Here is a 25,441-nt window from a genome sequence, read left to right on the forward strand (position 1 = left end):
TTTTCTTTCTCCAGCCTGCTAAATCACGTAGAAGAAATTGCAACTCCACATACATTTTATTAGCTGCACAATGTAAAGAGTACTTTGCTAAAAAAAATAAAAAAAGCAGGTTTGCTTTCCAGGTTCTGTACTTTAACCCTACTCACTAATGTTCTTAATGGCAGTGTTCATGTTAACTTACATCTAGACCTTTATTGCGTGTTACGTTAAAAAATGCATGAAGAGTCCATGCCTCATATTTGAGGAGTGGAGTCTACTGTTTGGCTGGTAACTGTAAAGCTTTGGTGCCATGTTATGCACAAGAGAGTGATATGTAGTCTACTATGTTCCATCGCCTCTGCGATAGAAGGTAATGTGAGTCAAGGCTGTGCTGTTGAGGTGGAAGTGTGTTGCTTTGCCTTCTGCGTGGCTTTGGTGCTGTGTTGTGTGCATGATTCAGCTAGGCAGTCTGCCTAAAATATACTGTTTTGTATAAACTGGTTTGAGCTCTACCACTCGTTTCAAACATGTCACTAGTAGTATTAAGGTGAGTGCACACATACACACATTGTTTTGTTTCCATCAATCAGTCACATTTATAAAGCGCGCTACTCACCCGTAAGGGTCTCAAGGCGCTGGGGGGGGCGGGGTCAATGCTCGAAGAGCCAGGTCTTGAGCTGCCTTCTGAAGTGAAGGTGGTCTTGTATGGCGCGAAGGTGGCTGGGAAGGGAGTTCCAGGTCTTCGCTGCTAGGTCTGCAGGTCTGCTTTCTATTTATGTGATTTCAGTAATACCTACCACACAAAGGCCTATAATCCATGTTAGATTCCAAAGGTAGAGTGGGGTCATAAAAACCTGGAGTATATATCCGTTTTGTACATGGTCTTTTGACAATTTCATGATGATTCTTGACTTAACAATTCGTTGAGAGTTACAAGAATGAATTCCTGGTATGTGCCAGTCAAACATTATAATTCCTAAGCATATAATTTCACAACCCCTTCTCAACCCTTCAGTTAATGTATGCCCATACAAAATGATCCTATGGCAAAGAAACATCTGTAAGTAACCATAAGGTATTTGTGTACTGTTTTTCCATCGGACATAATAACAGGTCGCCTAGGGATTCCTACTGGTTGCTCTCTACTGTGTTGTTAATCTCTGGGTAGTGGCTCCTAGTTTTCTGAAGGAACCTTTCCACGAACCCTATAAGGTTGTTTGAAAAGAGTATTAGCATAGACCTGTGCTGTTGTTCAGAGACATGTCCTATCCTTGCTTTCATGTCTGAAACCCAAAGGAATACGGGAGCAATAATGTAAGAAGCAATACATGACCAGAAAAGGGTATATGTTGATCTCTACACTTCCCAGAGCCTAAAAGCATGGAGTGCCTGAACAAAAGTTATTCAAGTGTAGAAAAGGGTATATGTTGATCTCTACACTTCCCAGAGCCTAAAAACATGGAGTGCCTGAACAAAAGTTATTCAAGTGTAGAAAAGGGTATATGTTGATCTCTACACTTCCCAGAGCCTAAAAACATGGAGCGCCTGCACAAAAGTTAATCAAGTGTATTTTTCTCATGAAATCGATTATAGTTTGTGGCCCTCTTCAGAAACAGTCAAAAATGTTTCAACCTTATACATATTTTGCAACTAGTAATTGATTTTCATGTGTTTATGCCCAGTGAAAGAACCCAATGCTCCTGCAAACAGAAACCCTCCAGTGTATAGGGAATACGAAAGATAAAATGGGAACAAATTGTAACCCTGCCTGCACTCACTACCAGTATTATTTCCATAACGCTCTATTGGACTCATTCGCAGCGCTGTATTAACTGTAAAATCATGCACAAACCTTGCTGGAGCCCGGTTTTGCACTCACAGATTTCAAGGAATTTGTACTTAGTGCTGGTGTTTTTCCATGAACAGTTTCCTCTAGTTACTACCTGGAAAAAGGTATGTGGGCAGAACAGTGTCAAAAAGGGAATACTTGCAGAAATTACGGCCACAGTCGTTAGCCCCACTGTACTGTGGAAAACGTGCAATTGAGCTAAAAAAAACGATTTATCAGCCTGTGTAAACGGCAAGTCCTCGGGTGGGTTTATGCAGCTGAAAGGACCATATCACTTAGAATGAGGCCATAAATTACTTCAGGCTATTGGTAGACCAAGATATTCAGTCTGGTTTCCTACGGAATTTAGTTTAAATCACTTACTCAGCCATCAGGAACTCAGTGAAATAGAAAGGGAACTCCTGGCAGAAAGAAGCCACAATCTCCAGCTTTGGAAATATACAAATCTTGGTTTCTTAATCATCACCATTCCAACAGCGGTTAAATAGCTCTCTCTGCTACAGAGTCCAAAGATAGAAGAATAACATTGTATGGCACCCAAAGAATCTAATAGGTCAATATAGAATATATCAAATGTAATATAAACCAGGGTGGATGTTCCACCCAAAGGTGCAGAAATAAAATAGGAAAACTGTTTTCTGGGTCACATCCGTTCCTCTTTGTGATTCCAGTTCCCCGTGTCCACCACCAGGACACGTACTCATACAGATACATGCGCACACGTGAACCCTTCATTTCTACATAATTGCCCATTAAATAAAGTTACATCTAAATTCATTAACGAGCATTCCACATGCACGCAGAAGCGAAAATTAAAAACGCAACTTATCTTTCTTTCCCAGCTGGATAAAAAGTGGACCGGAGAAGATAAGGCGTAATTAAGATTTTTCATTAATTGCTGTCATTATGAACGCTTCGCTGTGTTTCCTGCTAAATATAGTAGTTCACGCTGGCGGAAGTTTCTATAAAGAATCTTCAAGTTATTTATGTCCATAGTAGGGATCCTTTTCTGTGGCACCAGTGCATGAAAACAGCTATGAAGTACGCACGAGGGCACTGATGCAACATTTGGTAGCGCAAGCAAGTCGTGGGGTGACATGGCTTGGGGTTTTATACGGTTGACCACAGTTTAGTATTGTAGGGTGAAGCCTTATCGCTGTCTTCCTCCAATTGTGACGTCCCATGAATTCAAATTGTTCCCCATCTAAGAGCTTTAAGTGAAGATTTTACATTACGATTGAGTTGTTGGTTTAACGACTTTCTGAGCCTAACTTCCCTTTGTGGTTGATTCTGGTCCGTGTTTGTATATTGGCTTGTGGGTGTGAGCTGTTGGTGACTTTGAAAGTGGGCGATAATTGCCCATCCCCTGGATTGGGGACCTCGAACTGAGGCGAGGTACCCTAAATGACAGAAGAACAATCGCTTCACGATATTACCACCACCTAGGTCGTTATTACTATTAGAATGTGTTTCTGAGGGCCCACAAGCATGTGCTGAGCCCCTAACCCCGCCCCCCGCTGCCACAGAATGTCTGCTTGATCGGGAAATGTGCACAACAGTGAGTACAGGTCCATCTGGAACTGACAGCTGGAGGCACAAGAGGGATACAGAGTCACCGGAGCATTCATTGGGACATGAGTAATCCACCCCTTTGCCTCAGTCCTCGCTCCTCCAGCCACTGCAGCGGGTGTCACGCCTCTGCCAATCAGCTGCAGCAGGGGCCACACTAGTCAATGAGCAAGGCTCTTTCTGTAGTGACTAAAAGGATAATCGAATGATCCGTCAGCCGGCTTTTGCCATCAATTAGCGACCACTGATTGTTTATTGTTACAATGGAGTATAGACCATTCACCTTTCACTAGTGAGGTAACGTGCGTGATTGGCTTATTAGTCCATTGAGGAATCTATTGACTGCAAGTAAAGTGCGCCTTTTACTGCTTAACTCAGTCAGATCTGGTTGAATATCGCATTTTTATTCTCTATTGCCGTCCCTGGATCATGTAATGCAAACCTGATCAATTATTTCAGAGTAGATACTTCGTCTTTCTCCCAAATCAAAATCCTGGAAGAAGAGATTATATTATTTAGAAAGGACAACTTCGACTCGAATGTGTACACTTGTTAAAAAATAGATTTTATCTGCTTTCTGAAAGACATACTGAATAAAAAACTATCCATCTTTGTTTGGCTGTAGCTCATCCCATTCTTAACCACGGACTCCACAGCAAGATCGATTCCTCTGGATATTGGATGACGCGTGTTTTAATCAGTTAAACGAGTGAATAACTGTGGTGAATTATCAACCTCATTCTGCTGATCAAGGCACAGCAAAAGGGAGAGCAGGCCACTCTTCACTGTGTTTAATGCGGGCTTATTTTCTCTTTCTTGTAGGAGGGCGTAGGGAGCGGGGACGCTAAGCCACGGACGTATCCCGAGAAGTGGTTTCCGTGACCTCGTGTGTTGCACATGCTTAGGATGAAAAGGTAAGGGGCAGCTTCTAGTCTGAGCTATCTTGTGTGGGGATGAACACGATCTAATGTTGTTTCAGAACCATCGCTACTTCGTGGCCTCGTGGAACCCAAGTGATAAACTCTGTGACAGCCGTACTGGCCCAAAAATTTAAAGTGAGTGCCTGGTAGGTGTGTTTCCTGTAAAAGAAACATTCTCGGCGCTTTTTGACGCAATGTCCTACTGTTCCTCTTTTACACATATTATTCACGCCATTGATGTTCTGTGCAACGGCTTTAAAGTCAGATTGTGATAGCATACCTATGACAATACCTAATTCGTGCGCGGTTTCCTGTCGCGTCTATCAAGGTCCATTTGTTCTGCAATTCACAACAACCAACCATCCCCAACTTCCAACTGTCCCCAGTCCATAAATCCCGATGTGAAACATCTGTCATTCTTGAAAGTCAACATGAAGATTTCAACTCAGTTTGGTGTCCTGTCAGGCTGCTTAGTTCAGTGTTAATGTCAGTAACCCAGTTATAAAAGGCAAATGCTGCTGGCTGCGTCTAGGCAACCAGGCACCACTCTGCAAACCCGGTCATCCAGCAAACCGAGGCACTTTTATAGGGAGACTGCTTGTTTGTCATGGGCAGGCAGACATTGGCCCTCGCGGTTGATCTTTTTTCAATATCGTCACTGGACCCTGCATGGAAGGGGGCAGCCTCCCTGCTCTGTCTTGCACCATTTCAAACCCAGCCATCACCCTCATCTGTCGCTCAGTCGCCTTTCCATCATCTACATCTGTTGCTCAGTCGCCTTTCCATCATCTACATCTGCCGCTCAGTCGCCTTTCCTTTGGTGGATGAGGCTGCCCGCCTCATTTGGCCTTCCACCCGGCAACCCACGGTCCCCTGATTACCCGTGGGTGTCTGTTCGTTCCTCCACCCATTCCCATGCACTTCAGACGTTTCAAAGAACTGATTTTCCTTTGTGCAGTACCTTATGTTTGGCTGAGCATATCAGAATAAATTAAAGGTTCCATTGCTCTCAGGTTTTGTTTGACTTCATAAAATAAATCAAAGTATTGTTGCACTTTTATGATATGGTCAGGGAAGATAAGTATCTCACACCAAACATCTCTGTGTTCACTTGCTATTTTGAGTATCCACTAGCCCTGGATAATTCCTCCTGAACCTACCCTCCACATCTTCCACTTTTTGAACCAGATGCATTGGAGGAGTTTTAAATTTCTTGAATTCCATAATGAGAGTGTGCAATTCATCTTCAGCAGTAGGTATTCGATTCTTTGCTTCCTTATGTAGTCGGATAGCTTTTGAATGTCTTATATTACTAGGGAAACCCCTGAGCCAACCATGTCTGCTTTATCTTCCAGGGTTTTTCAGGTATTCTGAATTGCTTTCATGATTATTTCTGGATACACAGTTTCTGAGGATGAGTCAAACACACCACACCCTCAGGGACTCGGGCTGGTTACACACTTTTGTTTTGGGAGGGCTTGTGTATTTGTCAATCTTTCCCTGATACACAGGGAATGAATTCTTGTCCTTGTCCATTTGGACAATTTAGCATCACAGTGTATCAGTATATGTTCTTGTTAAACAGGGCATGATTTGGCACCATCTCTGAATGTTAGTATTGTCAGTCATCTGTGTGACCAAGTCTTCTCCTAACCTTTTACTCACATCCTTCATAGATGATTCACAGCTGCAGGTCCTTGTTCCCTTTCATCTAGTGGCTATCAGTTACTATTATTTCTAGGCTGGACATGATCAGTGAGTGCTATGGTCCTGGACTAGGCCTGTGGCAGGGGAAACAAAGGAGGGGTCCACTGACTCTCCCATCTGTCTCAGCCCACTGTCTCTTTCTGGCAATGATGACTGACACCTCTTTCCTGCTCTAATGGTCACCAGTGTTGAAAGTTCTCTTCAGTTAAGCATGGGAGGCACGAGGGAGAGCCAAAGCCACCCCCCATACACCTCATTCCTCAGATTTATTGCCAAGCTGAAGTCTTTTTTTTTAAAGAAAAAAATTCAACTGCCTGGAGGGGTAATGCCGTGAGAAGGTGAGCTGGGAAAGCTCCTCTGCCCCTGCATCACAGCAGTCAATCAGTCCCAACACTCACTGTCACGGCACCAGGTCTCATTTCTCAAGTAGGGAGGGGGTGTAAGGACATGGTCCCAGTGGCACTTCATGGGCTGCTGCTGGATTCATTCCTGAGCACCGTGATATTGTGTTCCATTGAGTTGGACATGCTCCTCCATTCACTGGTCTCCATTCTACCTTCTGCAGCTTAGCTTGGGCTACCGCCAGGCCTGTTTTCATATATTAGAGCATCCAGACACACCAATCCAGCCATGCCTCTGCCAGCACCAGTCCTGGGTTTGCTCCCCACAGGCCTGGGCAGCTACAGTGACCATCCATGGCAGGATAGGGGCATACCAGACCCTATTGGTGATGTGCTCCCTTTTCAGCCAAAGGAGTGGCTCTGGGAGTACAGGATTGCTAAGGATTAGTATGGTTGGGCTGGGAGCTGTTTAGCTTCTAACTAGGGAGTCAACATACATTCATTCTTATCTCAATAAGACATTGCCAAGTCATGAAACATTTGGTCGCAGGGTGGTCAAGTCATACATGTGATTACCTCTTGAAACCTAGATGGCAGACATTTTTTTCCCTGCAAGAGCTCCCTCTATTGTTCCTTATGATATTGAGGAGGCCACTAATAATTCAGGGATCCCCACTTACTAACCCGGGTGCAGCATGGCGCTTTGCATCCAGAAAAAACAAAAAACTTAACACTTGGGTTTCTTGGGTTGAGCTTAGTGTTGAATACTTGATTACTTTCCATAATCAATTATATGAAATCCTAATACCTCATTCTCACTTTTCATCATTACCAATTCTTGAAGGTCTTTAAAACTTTTATAGATACCTGTTATTTCGAAGCAGATCTCATTAATAACAAAATACATGAATCCAAGATGAATGCTCCAAATGGCGTTTCAATAATTTCCCCAATACATCATGGTGGATATAATTTCTTGTTTCTGTAGGTCATTTCCTCATTTCAGGTTTATAAGGTTACTAAGAGAGGAAATCCTTTGCGTTGCCATAAAGTTGAAGACTTATTGCTTTGTCTGATTTGGCTTCAGTTTCCCCGCACTTCACGTTTGCAGTCAGGCAATAGATATCTTGAGACATTGTTCTTCAGTGGCAGCTTAAATCACTGAAGAGGTTTTCTGCCTGTAGTTTTCCCTCCTGAAGATCGTGGCTTTCGCATTTTATACCTTTTTTCCTTCCGTGTTATGCAGGGAAGGTACTGGGGAGTGTCATCCATATCTTGGAGTCTCTAAGGAGACTTTAAGTTTTTCAAGACGAAACAACATGCAACTATTGACCAAGGCTAGAATACACTTTAAATTACTTATGTTGGTCCATTAAAATGTTCTTGGTAATACTTCAAAGCACTCGAATAAACGATTCTATTGATGCCTATCTTGCAGACAGCTATAGTCCACACCTGCTTGTAAACTGACATTCTCAAACGTTAACCTACATCAGCACAGGGAAGCCAATGACAGTAAATGGGTCTGATAGTGGAATGGCCTGCTCCAGGGTCTTAGGGATACATGCAAATGCTGAAATTATGTTAAAAAACATAAAGCTTGACTATTTTACTTTACCATCATTAGAGTTCTTCCTTCCTTTAGCCTGCGTCCCATATCTTAGCTGGCCATGCTTTTTTCTAAGCACATAAGTACCTTAGAGTTCCAGTGCCATAAGAATGATACCTCAAATCCTCCCTGCATACTTTGGGTACTGCTTGGCATTCTGTTCAAACGTATGAACACACTATCCACGTCTTTTCACTTGCTCTAGGCCTAGGTAGCCCCTTTTGATATATAAGAAATTCGTTAGCCAATTTTCCATATACTGTACAGCATGAAGTGGCACTTAGGGCCAGATGTACAAAAAAAGCAATTTGCGACTTGCAAATTGCGAGTCCCTGCGACTCGCAATTTGCAAGTCGCAAATTGCTATGCAGTACGGTGTCTGAGACACCGACTGCAACTCGCAATGGGGTCGCAATGACCCACCTCATGAATATTCATGAGGTGGGTCGCAAATTGCGGCCCCATTGCGAGTATAGGCACTCGCTAACATGGAGGCCTGCTGACGTCAGCAGGCCTCCATGTTAGCGACCTGCCTTTTAAATAAAGCATTTTTTTTTTTTGAAGTGCAGCCCGTTTTCCCCACCGGAAAACGAGCTGCATTTCAAAAAAATCCGAAACCTTTAGTTTCGGATTTTTCAGGGCAGGGAGTGGTCCCTTGGACCACTCCCTGCCCTGAAAAATTAATATGGGGTCCAGTCACAAAGGGGAAGGGGTCCCATGGGGACCCCTTCCCGTTTGCGAGTGGGTTACCATCCACTTCAAGTGGATGGTAACTGCGACTCCATTTGCGACCGCGTACGCGGTCGCAAATGGAGTTGCATACCACTCCGACTCGCAAATAGGAAGGGAACACCCCTTCCTATTTGCGAGTCGCAAATGCATATTGCGAGTCGGTAACGACTCGCAATATGCATTTGTGCATTGCAAACCCACGTTTGCGAGTCGCAAACGGCGATTTTCGCCGTTTGCGACTCGCAAAAGGGTTGCTACATCTGGCCCTAAGTGCCTTGAGGCCTGTGCCTCAGGAATATGTTTCATACCACATTTTGTTTTGTCATCTGTCTTCGAGATTACCAGGATATGTATTCTTTTACATTTCAAATACTGCTGCTGTCCGATCTGTGGCTGTGAAAAGAACCAGGGAAGCTCCAAATCTTCACGGCAACATTCAGTAAATGCCATCCTTATTTAGTTCACATATGGTTGTGAGTGGGTCCTGTTGTGTGCATACGAGCCACATGCCTTTATAAGTGCTTACAAGTCTGCTGCTAATGAGCTGTCTACTTAGAACAATAAATTCGTCAGAGTAAAATCATTGCATTTTAAATAATATTATGGGGCGTGTATTTTCTTCCAGCACTAATGCAACGTTTTTGGGCTGTTTTCTTTGCTCTGGTGTAGTGCTTTATAAAACTGCGACGAATAAAAGACAAACTGTAAATCTGGCAATATGTGACAGTGTGACCCTTTTGTGTTGGACTATGTGGAGTACCAACACCGAGTTATGATTAGGAAGGGAGTCGTATCTATCCATATTTAAAGATTTGGAATGCCTAAACCTATTTCTTGGTGCACTGGCTGATCTCCTAGTCTACTTTATCCTTCATCCAATACACATTTTAGGAAACTCGGAGAAACTAAAGATCTCTGATATCTATGAAGATCTGCTACTGGACAGCAGAGATTAATTTGGATAGCACATTACAGAACTACTGAACAAAATTCTAATTCAAAAGACCTGAATTGATGAAGCGTTCTAGCAAGCATCTTGTGGAAACATAAGTTGTGCTGCCAGGGAAAGTGCAGGTTCGATTAAAGAAATCCTTCTGTAGTTTGAAAATGTTGTGTGGCAGGCCAAGGGGTTTATGCATTTGTTCTTTTGACTAATGTTAGAATTTGTGAGGGGCTGGAGATGCGAAATTGAGACGAGCAAGAGCTCTGGAGGCACAACTGCTTAGGTTTGGTGAATAGTTGCGATTGCCCAGAACTAGTTTGTAGTATATGCCACTAGTTGTGCATCATCAGATTCCCAATGATACGCTCCACTCTACAATACCCTCTGGACAACAAGTACCAAATACTTTACCTTTTTTAAACAGAAGAGACTAGACAAATTCATGACACCCGAATGCCCACTTGATGCATCTTGAATCCATTTAGTTAATGTGGCCTAAACACACCACAGCCCCAGGAGTACAAAATCGCATAATAATTACATGCAGTGATGTCTGCCTAGAAACCATTCTGCATTGGCTTAGCAAAGGATAACTAACCACCCAGCTCATTGAGGTGACATAACACACTACAAATATATTAATCTGGCCCAAACCCATTTAAATATCACATTAACTAACATGCCAGTTAGTACAATGGACATTTAACAGATCTCTTGTTAGTGAAGGGCAACAGTGCATAGTCAGCCAACCAAACACAGTTCATGGAAAATCCAGAACCTTATTGAAAAAGATATTTAGATCAATACATTACTTCGGTACTAGTATCTAGGAATATACGGCCTACTGAGTGGTCAGGGAGAACCTGGATATTCACGTGTGAGTATATGTGCCTGTCTTTTAAATAGGAACTATTCAGCACTATATCGGATACACTTCCAGGGATCTGATATTAGTCATCAGTAAATGTATTTATTTGTGTGCTGCATATTGTCCTATACCTTCTTTTTGCATCATCGTACTAAAGGTGTGGTAACTAACATTGAAAAAGAAAAGGCGGTTGTGCATAAGCGCCCACATTCAGTGGCCCTAAAGCCCTTGCCTTGTATGATAGTGCAGAATTCCAAAAGGATCAACACCAGCATCATCTTACTGAAGGGTCCTGTAAAGCTGCCCTACAGCCCCAATCTACAGAGGCACCCAGGTTTCTTTTTTATTTTTATTTTTATGCTTGCACAAATAGATCTCTTTAGTTTCCCAGTCACTGAAATTGCCAGAAGAAAGTAATTACTGGTATTTGTCGGGTAGTAAATGGCTGGGATACTCTCTTCAAGACTGAAGCTGTTCTACTTTTAGAAACTAAGTTTATCTAAACCACATGTGTTTGTGCCTAAATGTCTATGTCTGCAGTCTGGACAAACATTAGCACGCAGAGTTGAGCACAAGACAGGCCTTTTTTGTTATCCAAATTCTTAGGCTCATGTTTGAGGTGATTTTGTTTCTGTTGTGTATTGTAAACTTCTTGATTTGGGAAATTATAGCATTTGATGCTATGTGGAACATTTTTGACGAGCAGAATGAAGAGCAATGATTTCTCCAAGCTCTCTAAACGGCCAGTGCCGGAGAGAGTTTGATTTTTTGTGTACAGTCAACAGGCTGTTCAAATGGCTGCAGTCCAGTTAGCAGTGTGACAGTTCTTCATGTGTGAGGTGTTGTGTGCCTTTGCAATTCATCTAGCTTTTCAGGAACATTTCAGCTCAAATGTGTAAAAACGTGACAAATGTTAAAATGCGTTGATTTTGTACGGTGATTTCCATAGGCAGTGTTACATATGGCATGAGTATACTTTTGTAGTTATTTCTATAGCTAAGAGGAGAGTTGATGTGCAAACCATTCCACACTACTAAATGTATTGATGCGAATTATATCACAGGAGAATGAATGAATGAATCAATGAATGATTACATTTAGGCATGGATGAATAACGAACACCACAGCACTATCAAGTAAAGTGAGAATGCTTTGCCTTGATGGAATCAGCAGAAAAAGGGGTCTGAAAAGGTGGGGTTTCCATTTCCTTTCTGAAGGCAAAATGGTTGATCTCAATGAAGGGGCCATAGATTATGCTTTCCATAGCTCTGGTCCTTGGATTGTGTAGTGTTGGTCAATCTGCAGCAAGTCTGAGATTAGGGATTAGGCTTTGAAATAATGCAGGGTTCATTCAAGGATATTGTGTTCAGCGTCAGGGGCATTGCTCATTTACAGATAGAGTTTGGATTGGCTGTTCACAGTTCAGGGATAATAGAGTTTTGATGTTTTGGGGGGCTGTGTTAGATTGAATTAACAAGCCAACAGGTGTTCTCCTGGGTGAAAAGTAGGATATGACACACTAGGCGGAAGTAATAATGAGATGTCCCAAACTCAAAATTCATCTCGGGGTCAAGGCTTACTTTGAGTCAAGGGTGACTCTTAGGCTCTTTGATCTCGGTGCAGGGTGTGATTGGCTTATCGCATATGACTGAAGAATTTGTTTAATTGGTGGTCAGTAACACATTTTGTGGAGAAATGCTATATTCTGATCTAGAGGTAGTGTGTTCCTGGAAGCTTAAGGTCGTCCCGGATTCAATTACTCTGATCTCAAAATCACCAGCAGTAGTCTCAGCGGCCTCCTAAAACACTCTTTCCTGCTTAAGCATCCAACCAGAGTCATGCTCATCACTGGAACGGACTCTCTCCACACGCTTAGCTTTCTAGCAAACTCAAATTTCCAGCTTAATCCAGTTCTCACTTACTAGCAGCCTCGTGAATACCAACACTCAGTTTGTAGGCTAACGGAAACATAGTTCATGGTTAGTGCAGCCACCATCTTCTAAAAGTTCATATCTGGAGAAGGCAAGATCTTCCACAGAAATAGCGTGTCTCAGAGAGGGGGTGAGTAGGTGCAGTCCATACTGCTCAATTTACCTGCACAGAACTCCAAACGTACTTTCACTCCATAATTACCCACAGCACCATTAACTCAGCTTGTTAATTGTTATTTTGTGCAGCTCCTAATCTGACAAATTTCTAGAAGGGACTGTACTCTTACAGACCAAACTAACTCTGGCTATGATGACTTCAGCCGGTGTGCCGACAATCCAGAATCATAATCATCCTCAGCTGTCCTTGGGAATATGCAGGTCATAGGTATCAATTTGGCAGTATCTGATCGCTGCACACAGCCTGGCACAGAAAGACGTACATTGCACACATAACGATGCTTCAATCAACCTGTCAGTTAATTCGCAGTGATGATGTCCAACTTTTTTTCCCCTCAACCTTTCAAATTTTCTATTCTAGTCCCCCTTAGCAGCAGAAATTCTCAACGCATTTTACTATGGAACTACAGGATAGTAACCTCTAAAGAGATGCCTCTGACCCTGAGCCTGGCTAGGCTATCTCTACCATAATATTTCATCTACATTGGACTAGCTTGACCCATTTAGAACCAGAAACGTAACCAGAAAAATAAGGACAGGCATCAAATGTAAAGGAATGGCGCACAGGTGAGGATTCTGAGCTGAATTATACCACTTGTACTGTACTCTTGAACAGCGGTGTCAGCTATCAGAGCTAGATTAGGACAAGGCCCACTGCAAAAGGCATATGAACTGCAACAAAGCTTTGAAGATGGTCGACAAAGTTCTACCTTTTCAAACACATCCTTAAACTAAAGGGATTATTAAGATCTACCTGGAATTGGCCAACCCGGAAGCTGTGAAAATCATTTCATGTGTAACCAATCAGCACTTCAAAGTTTTTTTCTTGTTTTTGAGATCAAAATCACAAACACCGAGGGCACAATTTCTAAAAATCCCTATCCTATTATCCTACTCCACCATTACCCCATCTGCTATTCTATCCACCTTCATCACCTTCCAACCAATGACTACATAGAAGTTATCTAATCTGGCCCACAAGACATCAGACCTCCCTGTGGAAGGTGCACCATTGATGTGTAAATTAAACAAGTCATTCCCTCCTTCAGGAAGACCTTAAGTAATTGATTGAAGCCTCCTGAAATGAAGTCCATTGTGCAGACTAACGAGCGTAGATTCTGTAGTACACACAGTTATCGTTCATTTACACATAAATTACAAATATACATGTGCACAATACCCCACCAGGAGCATGGCTCTTCCCTACTCACCACCCCTCATATTAACTTGTGTAACTATCACGTCAGCACTCCAAGTGATACAGCAACATTCCACGAAGCATCATAATCTGAGTGGAGCAGGGATACATAGAACACATGATTAGTAAGACACAACACATCTTCCTCCTTTAGAAAGTCTACCAACAAGTGGCAAGATGCTGGAAAGGGTAGGATTGTGTATTTATTATACAGATATTAAAATCCATTACAATTAAAAACCTGAAACAGTCAATCAAAATACAAAATTAAAAAAAAAACATCATTGCCGGTAAGCTTAGAAGTAAAACAAACATGTGACTGATAAATACATGGTTAATAATATACTATGCTGCACTATAAATGTAAAACAGTAAACAAGATCAACCCCCTAGCAGTCTCGACACCCACCTGGCAACAGAAACCGTCCCTTAGTATCTTAGTGCGCTTAGTGAACAACCACTAGAAAACCCACCAGCCTGGAATAAAAAAAAACAAGGTGCCGAAAGAAAAACCCAGTTGGTACACAGGAGTAGCTCAAATCCAACAGAGCAAGGGGTTGTTAAACTATGCTCACAGTACCCTGGTAAAATTTAGCTAGCGCAGCCCTGATAAATTTAATCAGTAAAACATTCAGCATTGTATTACTGGGATCCAAGGACGCTATGACAGCTTGTCGACAGGAGCAGACCACCAGCTCATTCTACTTATTCCACAGTAGGGTTCTACGTTCCAGAAGCAGGGACGGACACAAACAGACCACATGCTCCATGGATTCTTCCACAGTACCACACCCCCTGCACTTAACACCCTCCCTTGGAACTAAGATTCATATGGGACGATGCTTCAGAAAGACCCAATCGCCCATCCTTGGAGCCATGAGTTTCCCTTTCAGATGGATGCCATATGTGCAGGAAAAATAACTAACAGGGGTATCAGGCCGAAATGAATTAATAACAGACCAGACATGTTTACACTTAGTGAGAAAAGCTCGAACAGAATGATAGGACAAGAGGTGAATAATCTTCTGTATACCCCGTTTAAATGAGGATTGTGAAAGGTTAGCAGCCCATAGCTCCTCGACATTTAGTAACTGTCGGCAGTCAATCAAAAAACAATAATGGGACCCTTTCACCTCCATCGCACTGATTTCAAGCCATAACACTGATTCTAGACTTACTACCCTGCACTAGCGCAGTTTATAGCAGAGTTTTAGAAAAGCACCAGCTCCTTCTGCTCGCTGTTCTGAAAGGCCAAACTCCAACCGCATCTGTAAGTGTGATGCAGATTGAGGAAGATGAAGACCCTCTTATAAATCCTAGTAACTAGCCAATGTAACAGATTTGACCCAATGTCCAGCATAACGTCATGGCCATAGGACAATGCGGGGATGGTCTTAACTCTCATAACTTTCAATAATGGGAGCAGGCTCGGACACCTCAAACAACTAGCTAGCTTTGAAAAGGCGACTTGCAGAGCTGCCGCTTTGACCTCAATCTCTTTCCGATGAATAACAAAGGTGCCCCTGGCATCAAAATGCACTCCCAGATGTTTATAAGATGTATCTGAAGTTAATTTACTAGTCGTATAAAACCAGCTGTCCCCCGGGTTTCTTTTTCCTGCCAAAAGAAACCACTTTGGTTTTGAGCAGATTTACCTCCAAGTGGTTTGTGGCAGTATACAAGGCCAACTGGTGTAACTGAACATTGCCAAGTCATCAGCGTAAAGAAGGTGACTAAGCCAAAGGCCCCCAATTTTGTGTGTGTGTGAGTTAACAGCGTCAACATAAGGTGACAAATCGGCAATATACAGGTTAAAAAGCAGGGGAGCAAGATCACAACCCTGCTTCACTCCATGAAAAGTTGGAATTTTCCTGGAGACTGAACAATCATTTCATACTTTAATATGGACCCATGTGGCAGTGTGTAATTCAATAATGGCTCCCAGGTGCACCAGGGGGATTCCCCAATTCTGAAGTTTCACCCATAAAGTATTCCTGGGAACCCGATCAAAAGCTGCCTTGAAGCCAACGAAACAACAGTGCAACACTGAACCCGATGAATGAGCCTTGTCCATCAAAATGGACAAGGCTAATAGGTTAGTGGACGTACCCGATGAAGGTGAAAACTCCGTTTGGTTGATGGGAATGAGGGCCTTCGAATGTTCCCAGGATCGGAGTTCTTCTAGAAGACGACTAGCATAGAGCTTGGCCTTGTTATCAAGGAGGGCTATCAGCCTAAAGTCGGCTGGATCAGACCTTACGCCATTTTTATAGATTGGATGAATAATTGCCCGCGCCACGACTCAGAAATCCTTGAGGACTAAACACAATAGTCAAAAAGGTTTACCAAGTGGTCGACCCAGAAAGAAGTATCCTGTTTACACATTGCCATTGGGATACCATTAGGGCCTGGTGCACCGTCCCGGTTTCCCTTACTAATAAGTAAGAAAGCGGAGAGGAGAAAAGGCTATAGCCTCCAAGGGGGGAAGCAAAGGGCCTACTGACTGGGTCTCCAAATTGGCCAGGATTACACTAGGGGAATTGACCTCCACCTTCCTTTACTGAAAAGTGTTTAATCAGAAAAGAAGCCCATTCACCTTCCGGGATATTGTCAGAACAGGACCCCTGCTGGGTCCTTGTTAGATTGTTAATAAGGCTCTAAAACTTCCTTGATTTCAAGTCTTCGCTTGCCCTAAGGAGTTCCACCCAGAACACGTTGGAGTTCTCTGATTTTCTGCAAAGACTGCTTTCCTATACACTTTCTGAGAGTCCCTATAGTTAATAGCTAACTAATCAGAATCTGGATGCTTCCTAAATACCCTGGCTGCTTTATTTCGGACTTTGTTTTAATCCTGAGTTTCCCTTGAAATAACAGGGTATGAAAGAGAGACGTGATTAAAAAAAAAAAAAAAAAAGGTTTGTCGCATTGCTTAACTGAGGACGCTAGGCCAACCCCGTCAGATTAAAAATAATCAACACACTCCACCATAACTGCAATGCCAGAGGAAAAGGTCCATTTAATGCGTTTTAAGGACTCATTACAAACACCAAGTCTCACTGAACGAACCTTGGGATGACGATCAAAAGTTGATTTTATGTTTAAAATCTTGGGGCGATGATCACTCTTGCTCCGGGGAGAAATCATAAAGCTTACAATAAAGGGCAAGAGTTTCACCTTACAGATGGTATAATCCAGATAAGACTGGGTTCGCCCATCGGACCATGTCCAACCCAGGGGAATATCTTTTTGCAGTCGGCCATTCAGGACTTTAAAGCCCATACTATTCAGTTACATTACCACATGTTCCCCTAGGGCGCTGTATAGACAGCCCCTCGGTATAATCTAGTCCGGGACTAATTGAAGACTACAAAGGTCAGGCCCTTCTAGCGCTTCGAATAAGTCCTGAAAAAGGTTTGTATTAAAATCTCCCATGATCAAAAAGCCAGCTCGGGGATGAGCTCCTACTAGGTCACCCAGAATCTGAATCAAACGTAACAACTTCCCTCTTTTCCTTTGTCCCTGGTGCTATATAAGCATTGATCACAATTAGGGTTTGCTGCGAGCTAGATTCAATCACAGATCATAATCCCCTGGACCCAATTCTCTTCCCAGCCCAGTGGCGTAGTATGCCCTTTTAGTTTGACAGCAACATAAATAGATAAACCCCACCCCCCCCGGCACAACCACTTATCCTCACTCTATGGGTGGGCTTCCAAATTTCCTGAAACCCCAACAATGGGCAGCTGGCCGTAGCCCAGGTTTCCTGCAAAGTTATTATGTCATGACCATTCAAAAAGGACACTAAGTCAGTAGAATAAAGCTTGTGAACCAGCCCATTAATATTCCAGGGTAGGATTGCACAAACAAGTTGTCAGACTGCGCGGACCTAATATGAACACCTGGAAAACACTAGATATCAAGAAATGACAAGGAGACTCAGAGCCACTTCATGACATTTATCAAGCAAACTCCACCTAGTACTTTAATATACCACCAAAATATCAGAGGTAAATAGGTAATATGTTAGCAATCCCTGCTTCCTTTTCCTTAAGGTTGTTTAGTTTATGCTTTTAAGATCTTATGTATTTACTATGGTGTTCTGAGTAATAGTGGATTATTTTAAGTTGATTAATAAAGGGAAGATGTGAGATGTCATTGGGTTATTATTGGGAGTGGTGGGCATATGTGCCTATTACTGGGATGAATTGGGTGAAAATAGGTATGAGTCTTGAAAGCATGTTTGAGAGTCTATATGGGCTTAAAATTTTGGGATGGGTCAGAATGGAGGGAAGGGGAAGGAAGGTGCAGAGTATCTGTCTATCTATCTGTATATATATATCTATGTGTGTGTGTGTGTGTGTATATATATATATATATATATATATATATATATATATATAGATATAGATATATATCTATATATATATAGGGAGGCTGGGGTGTGTTTTTTTAAGCTTCACTCATCCCACAAGAGAGCATCTTGTGAATGATCCAACAGATTTCCTTCAACCCTACTCAATGTCTTTCAGTCCTAACTTATCATATAGCAGGCAGCTTGTGAGTTATACATCTGATCACTTCAACCATCACTGAACCAAGAACCACAAATGCTTGGATACAGACAGCTTTATCTTTCTGTTGGAGACCTATTATTTTCAATACATTACTTTTAAAATGAGCTTTGGGTCAGCCCTTAAGTCTTGATTGGATGGCTGTCCTGGAGCATTTTGGTCTCACAGTGTTTTGATTAGATAATGTATCCTTCCACTGCTGATGTCAGACCCTGCTTTGTAGTACATGGGAGAAACTGTTTTCTCTCCCACTTTCTATCCCTGCCTTCCTCCTTCCCCTTCTTTTTAACCCTCTTCCTCATCCACTACCCAATGTCCTCTTGTCCCCCATCAGATATCATGTTCACCCATTGTTGGTGGGTCGTCATCTTAAAATGTTTTCATATCATTCCAAGATGGCCGTTTCATGCATGTGCATACATGCTGTGTAGGTATATTCAAATTGATGTTTTTAAATTATTTTCAAAGATGGCTGCTGTGGGTGCATGTGTTTCCACCACAGCTTTTTTAAACAGAATTTGTGAAAATAAAAAAGAATGCATTCAAAGGCTGCTGCCATAGATATGTACACATATAAAATCAAAACATAACAAAATGCATTTAAAAATAGCTGAATTGGATGTGTTTGCATCTCCAGTGTCCATCATTGAACTGAGTTTTTTAAAACATAAAGTGCATTCAAATATGGCTATCATAGATGCATATGAATTGGAAACAGCCATTTTTAATGTATTTTTTAATATTTTAACAGACCTGATTCCATGATGGCTGCTGGAGATGCATGCATTTGCAGCTGGTATCTAGGATTAATAAAATAACACAGTAGCAATGCCACTAGGTTTCACTGCTGAGGTCTGATGGCTTTGTCAATGCTTATTTCTTCAATGGAACAGCAATGTTAGAGTATATAAGTGCGTTTAGGGTGAATAGCTGTTTGACTGCCTGGCCCATGGGCTACCCAAGCCATGGCTGAAGGTATATATGGTGCAAATGAACAGACAAGGAGAAATGGGGATAGCTGTAAATAAATAGACACAGACAGCCATGTATTTACCTAATGAGGGATAAAACGAATGAGCAAATTATATTTCTGCCGTAAGTCACACGGAAGCCATTGTACAGCTGTCTGCACTGTGATGCAGACCAGAGCAAAGAATAGTTCTGCTGTCTGTGACAGGCGAGGGATAGCAACGTCTGCTAGCACTGACCGAGTTAGAGATAAATCAGCTAAAACAGGGGTGCTGTGGAATTGCTCTGCTGCCTGGCATGCCAGGGACAACACCCTCCCCTCTGGCCAAGGGATCAACCAGCTAAGTAAGGAATAATTCTGCTGTCAGTCTCGCAGACGGTTGGCTGTACTAACTTCAGTGGAAGAGCTGTAGGTCACCTGAGCAAGACGTTGCTCCTTCCTGTGACAAGCGAGGGGTGTCTTCTGTCTGCACTGTGTAAGAGGTGGCTTAATTATCATTTGGAAGTGATGGCAGGCTTTGACTCAAATGCACAGATCCCTGCAGCTAACAGCAGAATACTATTATACAGATTTGGCACACCTAGACCTCTTCATCCATGGTGCCCAGTCTGAAGTACCCAGGACATGTACCTATGTATATCACTACTCATTCCTCTCCTCCCAACAGACCTAGCGCACACATTTAAGATGAAGTAAAAGGACCACTGTGACTAATTTTCTAGATTTAAACCACAACCAAAAACATTTCCCTCTTTTCAGTGTATACAAATATTTGCTTCATTTTAGTATTTCATTTAGGGCCAGATGTATGACTTTTGTTTTTTGACTCTCAATTTGTGATCTGTATGAGAATCACAAATTGAGAGTCACAAAATGAAATGTACAACTGTGTTAAGCACACTGTTTGCGGTTCCCAATGGGGTCTCAAATGACCTACCTCATCAATATTCATAAGGTAAGTCGTAATTTGCTACCCGATTTGGAATGGCCAGCACTCACAGGGATGGTGGCCTGCTGGGGACAGCAGACCACCATGTCTGTGACTGCATTTCAATAAAGCAGTTTTTTTTTTTTTTTTAAATGCAGCCCGTTTTCAAAACAAAAAATGAAGTTTTCTTTTCATTTTTCAGAGTAGGCTGTGGTCCGCGGTACCACTGCATGCTCGGAAAAAATATTTTCGCATGCATTCACGAAGGGTAATGGGGTTCCATGGGGACCCCTTCCTGTTTGCAAATGGCTTACAACCAATTTGAAATTGGTGGTAATCTGCAAATGTTTTTTTACCTCATTTTGGTTGCAAAACATTTATACATACCTTTCGGATTTGGTATTAGGAAGGGATGCCATGAACACGCCCCTTCCTAATACTGAATCGAAAAACCCAATTTGGGCTTTGTACATTCCAAAAAGCATTTTTCTAGTTGAATCAGAGAATCGGCCCATTGGCGTCTAGGAAAATGATTTGTACATGTGGCCTTAAGTTTCTATAATCATTTCATTTACATTTAACATTTGTAAGGTTTGGAACATATAGGATTGTAGAAAGAGGAGAATCCCAACCCTATGCAACCCATCCCCTTGCTATCACCACTGTGTCCAGGAACCATGCTTGCAGTGCTGCTTCCGAGCCAAGCCTCTTCTGCGTGAGTGAGAAGCTTGTACTGCTGAAGTTCTTGCTGGATACGAAGAAATAGGGATAGAGAAAGAAAAAAAGAGAGAGAGACAGATAGACAGATAGACATACAGAGAGAGACAGAGAGAGAGAGAGACAGATACAGAGAGAGAGAGAGAGAGAACTATGGTCAGGGCTATTTAATGGATGTTGGTAGAAAAATAAACTCATTACTTTACTGATGAGAGTTCTCACTGGGGATTTTACTTTTAACTTTTATTTTAACATATATGATGCTAATATCTCACTACAATGTGAATTGCCGCTAGACACTCTAATAATAGTATAATTATTACCAATAAATGGTACTTACTTTCTTGACTTATTTCCTTAACTTTGGACTTATGAAAGACTACATTGACAACTAAATATTGACATCTGTGACCTGCAGGTCAGTGGGTGGCCTCCGCTTCCCTATCTGTCTACACTGGTTAATTCGAAACAGGCTAAAAGCACAATCAACTGGACACACACACTGCCTTAAAAATCTCTGGTTTCATAGTTGATATCAGTGTCCACATGCGGGTAGAGAGGCATTAAGGATGGGCGGATCCCTGGAATTTTACTTCATAGCACGCACGTGCATCCTGACAGCTTTGTCATAACGGCTAGTCTCTGAGGGTAGCTCGTGAAGAAGCTCGCGCAGCGCTGTCATGTAACAGCACGTGCTCTAAATAAAATTCCATTACCTAATAAAGCTGACCTGCAGCCTGAACTCGGCAGACCTCGGTCAGGTCTCCTTGGAGATAAGGAGGAGCGAGTGCGCCGTGATTACCGCGCTTACTCTCCATTTATGGCTAATTGCAGCTTCACCTCAGAGAAGACACACCGCGCTTTCATCCGTGGTTCGTATCGGTAACCTTCCTGCGTGCAATTAAGGATTTGATTTTGATTTGGACAATTTACCAATAAAGGCCTTTGACGAAGATTTATAATTAGAACGTTCTCTTAAACCTTGTTATGCAAACCAAGAACATATTTTTCGATTTCACAATAACCTTCTTGTTTCATCTTTAGTTGACATAGCAAAGAAATGAGCTTCTATAGAGATGCAGTATTATTTTCCTCATCTCAACACCTCACTTCCTTTGCTTCCAGCACGAACGCTGCGCTGAAATAGCGCAAAGAGCATTCTAAATCTGTTTTTTTTTCATTGACAGCTACTACAGCATCATACTTTTTATTTACTGGCGAATAGAAAAGAAAATATGTTGTTTTATATAAACTCAAAGGTCAGAAAAGTGTGAGGATGAATAAGTCCTGTCATCAAAAGCAGTAAATGAGACATGGCAGACGCCATAGGGAGAAATGAAATTGAAAGTTAATGTTGTGGTTTATTAAAAAAAATCATTTTCAGTACATCTGCAGTCACTGGTTATCAAAATACACTTGGGACATATCACATTGTACTGACTATTACACATCCAATTATCATACCATATCACAACAAGCCTTGGCAATGCAATAAATCTCGCATTTGCGTGAGTCAGAGCTATTGGCATTGTAAATTCATCACTGTACCTTTCTTGCCACATAAATTGGTCAACCCTGCCTCATAATTTCGTTTTTCCTGCCATATAAATTCCAGTCGCCCAGCATATAACTAAAGCACTTCCATTTACCTTCTTCCTCCATCTGCAGCAAAAAATGAAAATGTTGACATTTAGACTGCAAGCTGCAGACTGAGGTGACCTTCAGAGCAGCAGTAGTTGCAGTGGTGGAAGCAGCTACTCCGACCTGACGGATTACACCCTAATCTATGTGCTGGAAAGCATAACGCAGCTGTCAAACGGGGACAGCAGGAGCCTTGGAACAATACAATGCGGGATTTAGGGTTGAGGAATAGTTTGGCTGCTCTGGGAATAACCTTGGCGTAGGGGAAACACACAGCCTTTCACCGATAAGCACTGCATCCCCGACGAAAGTGTCATTCTGCAGGCCTGCATCTCTCCTTCAAACTGTGACTGGGAGACAAGATGGCGACAGGAAACTCCCAAAATGCACCGCCATGCTTGATGTTTGACCCCTCCATACCTCCGGCTTGTGCTGCTGTATGCAAGAGATGAGTCAGTGTCAATGGCATAAGCAAAGAAATGGCATAAGCAAAGAAACAGACAAGGACGGGGCTCTATTTTCATGAAGACTTCTAAACAGAGAGCGCAGCCCTTCAAAAAGAAAATCAGATTTATTAAAATGACAGTAACAGCAAACAATAAGAACCATTAAAATAGAAAATCTTCAAAAACCAGAAGTCATTAATCATTTTACAAATATTACTAATTAAGGCACGTTTATAGATTAAAAAAATAATTTGTCGTAATAATCAACTATATTAAAGCTGTAATGAAAACTTCTAAATTAATTCAATTGTAGAAGTCTTTGTAAATTACCTGCTTGAAACTGTGATGGAATGCTGTTATTCCAACATGGCTGGCTTCTGTTTCATATAACTAACCCACGGACCAGTATGTTTGGTGAGCTGGCCTGGTACGCTTGTGTTGTCCATCGTCTCATTGTAAAAACTAGATCGAACACGAAATAGCACAAGTTTGCGCTTTAAAGCTTCATGGCCAGCATGAGCACCAAAGGTAGAGACAAAAGAAAAAAAAAAGTAGTTTGCCTACAGTAAAACATATCAGCAATCATGCAATTGTCCCTATAACAGGGTCGGTGTCCAAGGTGGTAACCAAACCGCCCCAAAGTGGGACAAACGTAAAACATTTACCAATGACATCAAGTGATTTTTTAAAGGCAAGCCCACAAATAAATAAACGTGATGGGTGTGGTTAAAAGCACACAATATTTACAACATGTCAAAGCGCTTTTGCGCTCAACCTGAAAAAAGTGCAGCTCTCCTCCACTTGTCCTACTACCCTGAAGTGAAATTCTTTCCGGGAAGGGATGCAAGGTCTCCACCTACACAACAGTACCCTAGATCCTGCAGCATGTCTAAATGATAGGAGCCTCAAGCACTTTGAATCTCCTCAGACTGATGCAGTGGCTGACTTTCCCCATTGCCTGGCTAAGGACCGGAACATGGTTGATGGACGAGGCTTCCAAGTGTGGCCCTCTTTGAAGCTCCTTGCATGGAGTGTGGAGGATGTAAGACTCAAGAGTGGAGGAAATTACCCAGTTCTGAAGGTCCAATCCAGGGTGAGATTCCACTGTTATTCTCCTGTGAACAAAGATTGTATTGTATTGTATTGTAATCGTATTTATATAGCGCTTACTACCCCTGACGAGGCGTCGAAGCGCTTTTCGATGAGTAGCACGCTACTCCGGTACCCAACAAGAATTAGTGATGGATTAGTATAATTTAAATAAGGAGTACAGTTTTAGTATTATTATGAGTTAATTTGAGTTGCGGATATGAGAGTTTGTTAGTTAGATTGACTGGAGTAATGGAGGGGTGGAGGAGGAAAGAAATCCAGAAGTGTTAGTTGGGAGTTTATCCTTCATTTACTCAATCCAAAGGCTTGAGATGAATAAAAGGGGAGCGGAGGAGAAAGAGGATGTGGAAGGGTTAGGGAGAGCATAGTAGCAGGGTGAGATGAATGCAGGAGAATTTAGTAGGGTTGTGTGGGAGGTCACAGAGGTAGAGTGAGGTTTGGTGAGTTAGATGTGGAGGTGGAGGGAAGAGCTTAGGCAGAGATATTTAGGAGATGAAAGTGGTCGAAGGGATTTGGGATGAGTCCGAGTGAGAATGGAGGATAGTTTGATAGAGACATGACATAAGAGTGATGAGTAGATAAGTGTGATAAAAAGAGAGCAGAAATTCATAGATATCTAGTATAACAACCCATGCAATGATCCACAAACATGCCAGGCACAGAAACAACATATACACATACATACACATATATATATATATATTTATACACACACACACATGAATACTCACACATATGCACATACAATACATAATTAGAATCATGGGTAAAAAATACTTAGTCAGACAGGTTTAAAAGAGTGTGTGTGTATTTTATTGTTATTGGTTTAGTTTCTGTAAAATGAGCATCGTGGCCTACCCAACCGGAGTATTTATATGCCCCGTTTATATTGTACACTAAGGGTACGTGATGGGCCACGGGTTAAAACGTCTCCAGCAACCTTGTGTGCCTTTAAGATAATGATACATAAATCAAATGATCACTAATGTCATTTGCGATGTCATCAGTGAGGTTATAAATGATGTCATTTAAACATGTCATTAGTGATGTAATATGTAAGGACAGAAGCAGTGCATGGCAGGGGCACAGATTCTAGTTAGCACTGCTAACTATAACTGGTGAATTTTAGTGATTTGTTTAATTCAAAACCTTAATGTTATCACTGTCATATTCACCTAACTATAACGTTATTTTAACCTTTGTTTTTGTCAGTGAATTTCTATTTAAAAAAAAAA

General features: G+C 42.0%; 1 protein-coding gene across 3 annotated transcripts in view; it reads left to right on the forward strand.

Moving 5' to 3' along the window:
- Positions 1 to 25,441, forward strand: part of RASSF8 (Ras association domain family member 8) — a 358,214-nt gene that overhangs the window by 126,945 nt on the left and 205,828 nt on the right. The window contains exon 2 of one of the 3 annotated variants that reach the window (XM_069228595.1): positions 4,220 to 4,311. The exons of 1 other annotated variant lie outside the window; for it this stretch is intronic. The gene's annotated coding sequence lies outside the window, so the exon portion shown is untranslated. Of the gene's footprint in view, positions 1 to 4,219; positions 4,312 to 4,431; positions 4,453 to 25,441 lie in introns of those variants that run through there. One more of the 3 variants, XM_069228598.1, reaches the window with a different exon arrangement.

Source organism: Pleurodeles waltl, chromosome 4_1 (assembly GCF_031143425.1).
Source record: "Pleurodeles waltl isolate 20211129_DDA chromosome 4_1, aPleWal1.hap1.20221129, whole genome shotgun sequence".
NCBI classification, from domain to species: domain Eukaryota; kingdom Metazoa; phylum Chordata; class Amphibia; order Caudata; family Salamandridae; genus Pleurodeles; species Pleurodeles waltl.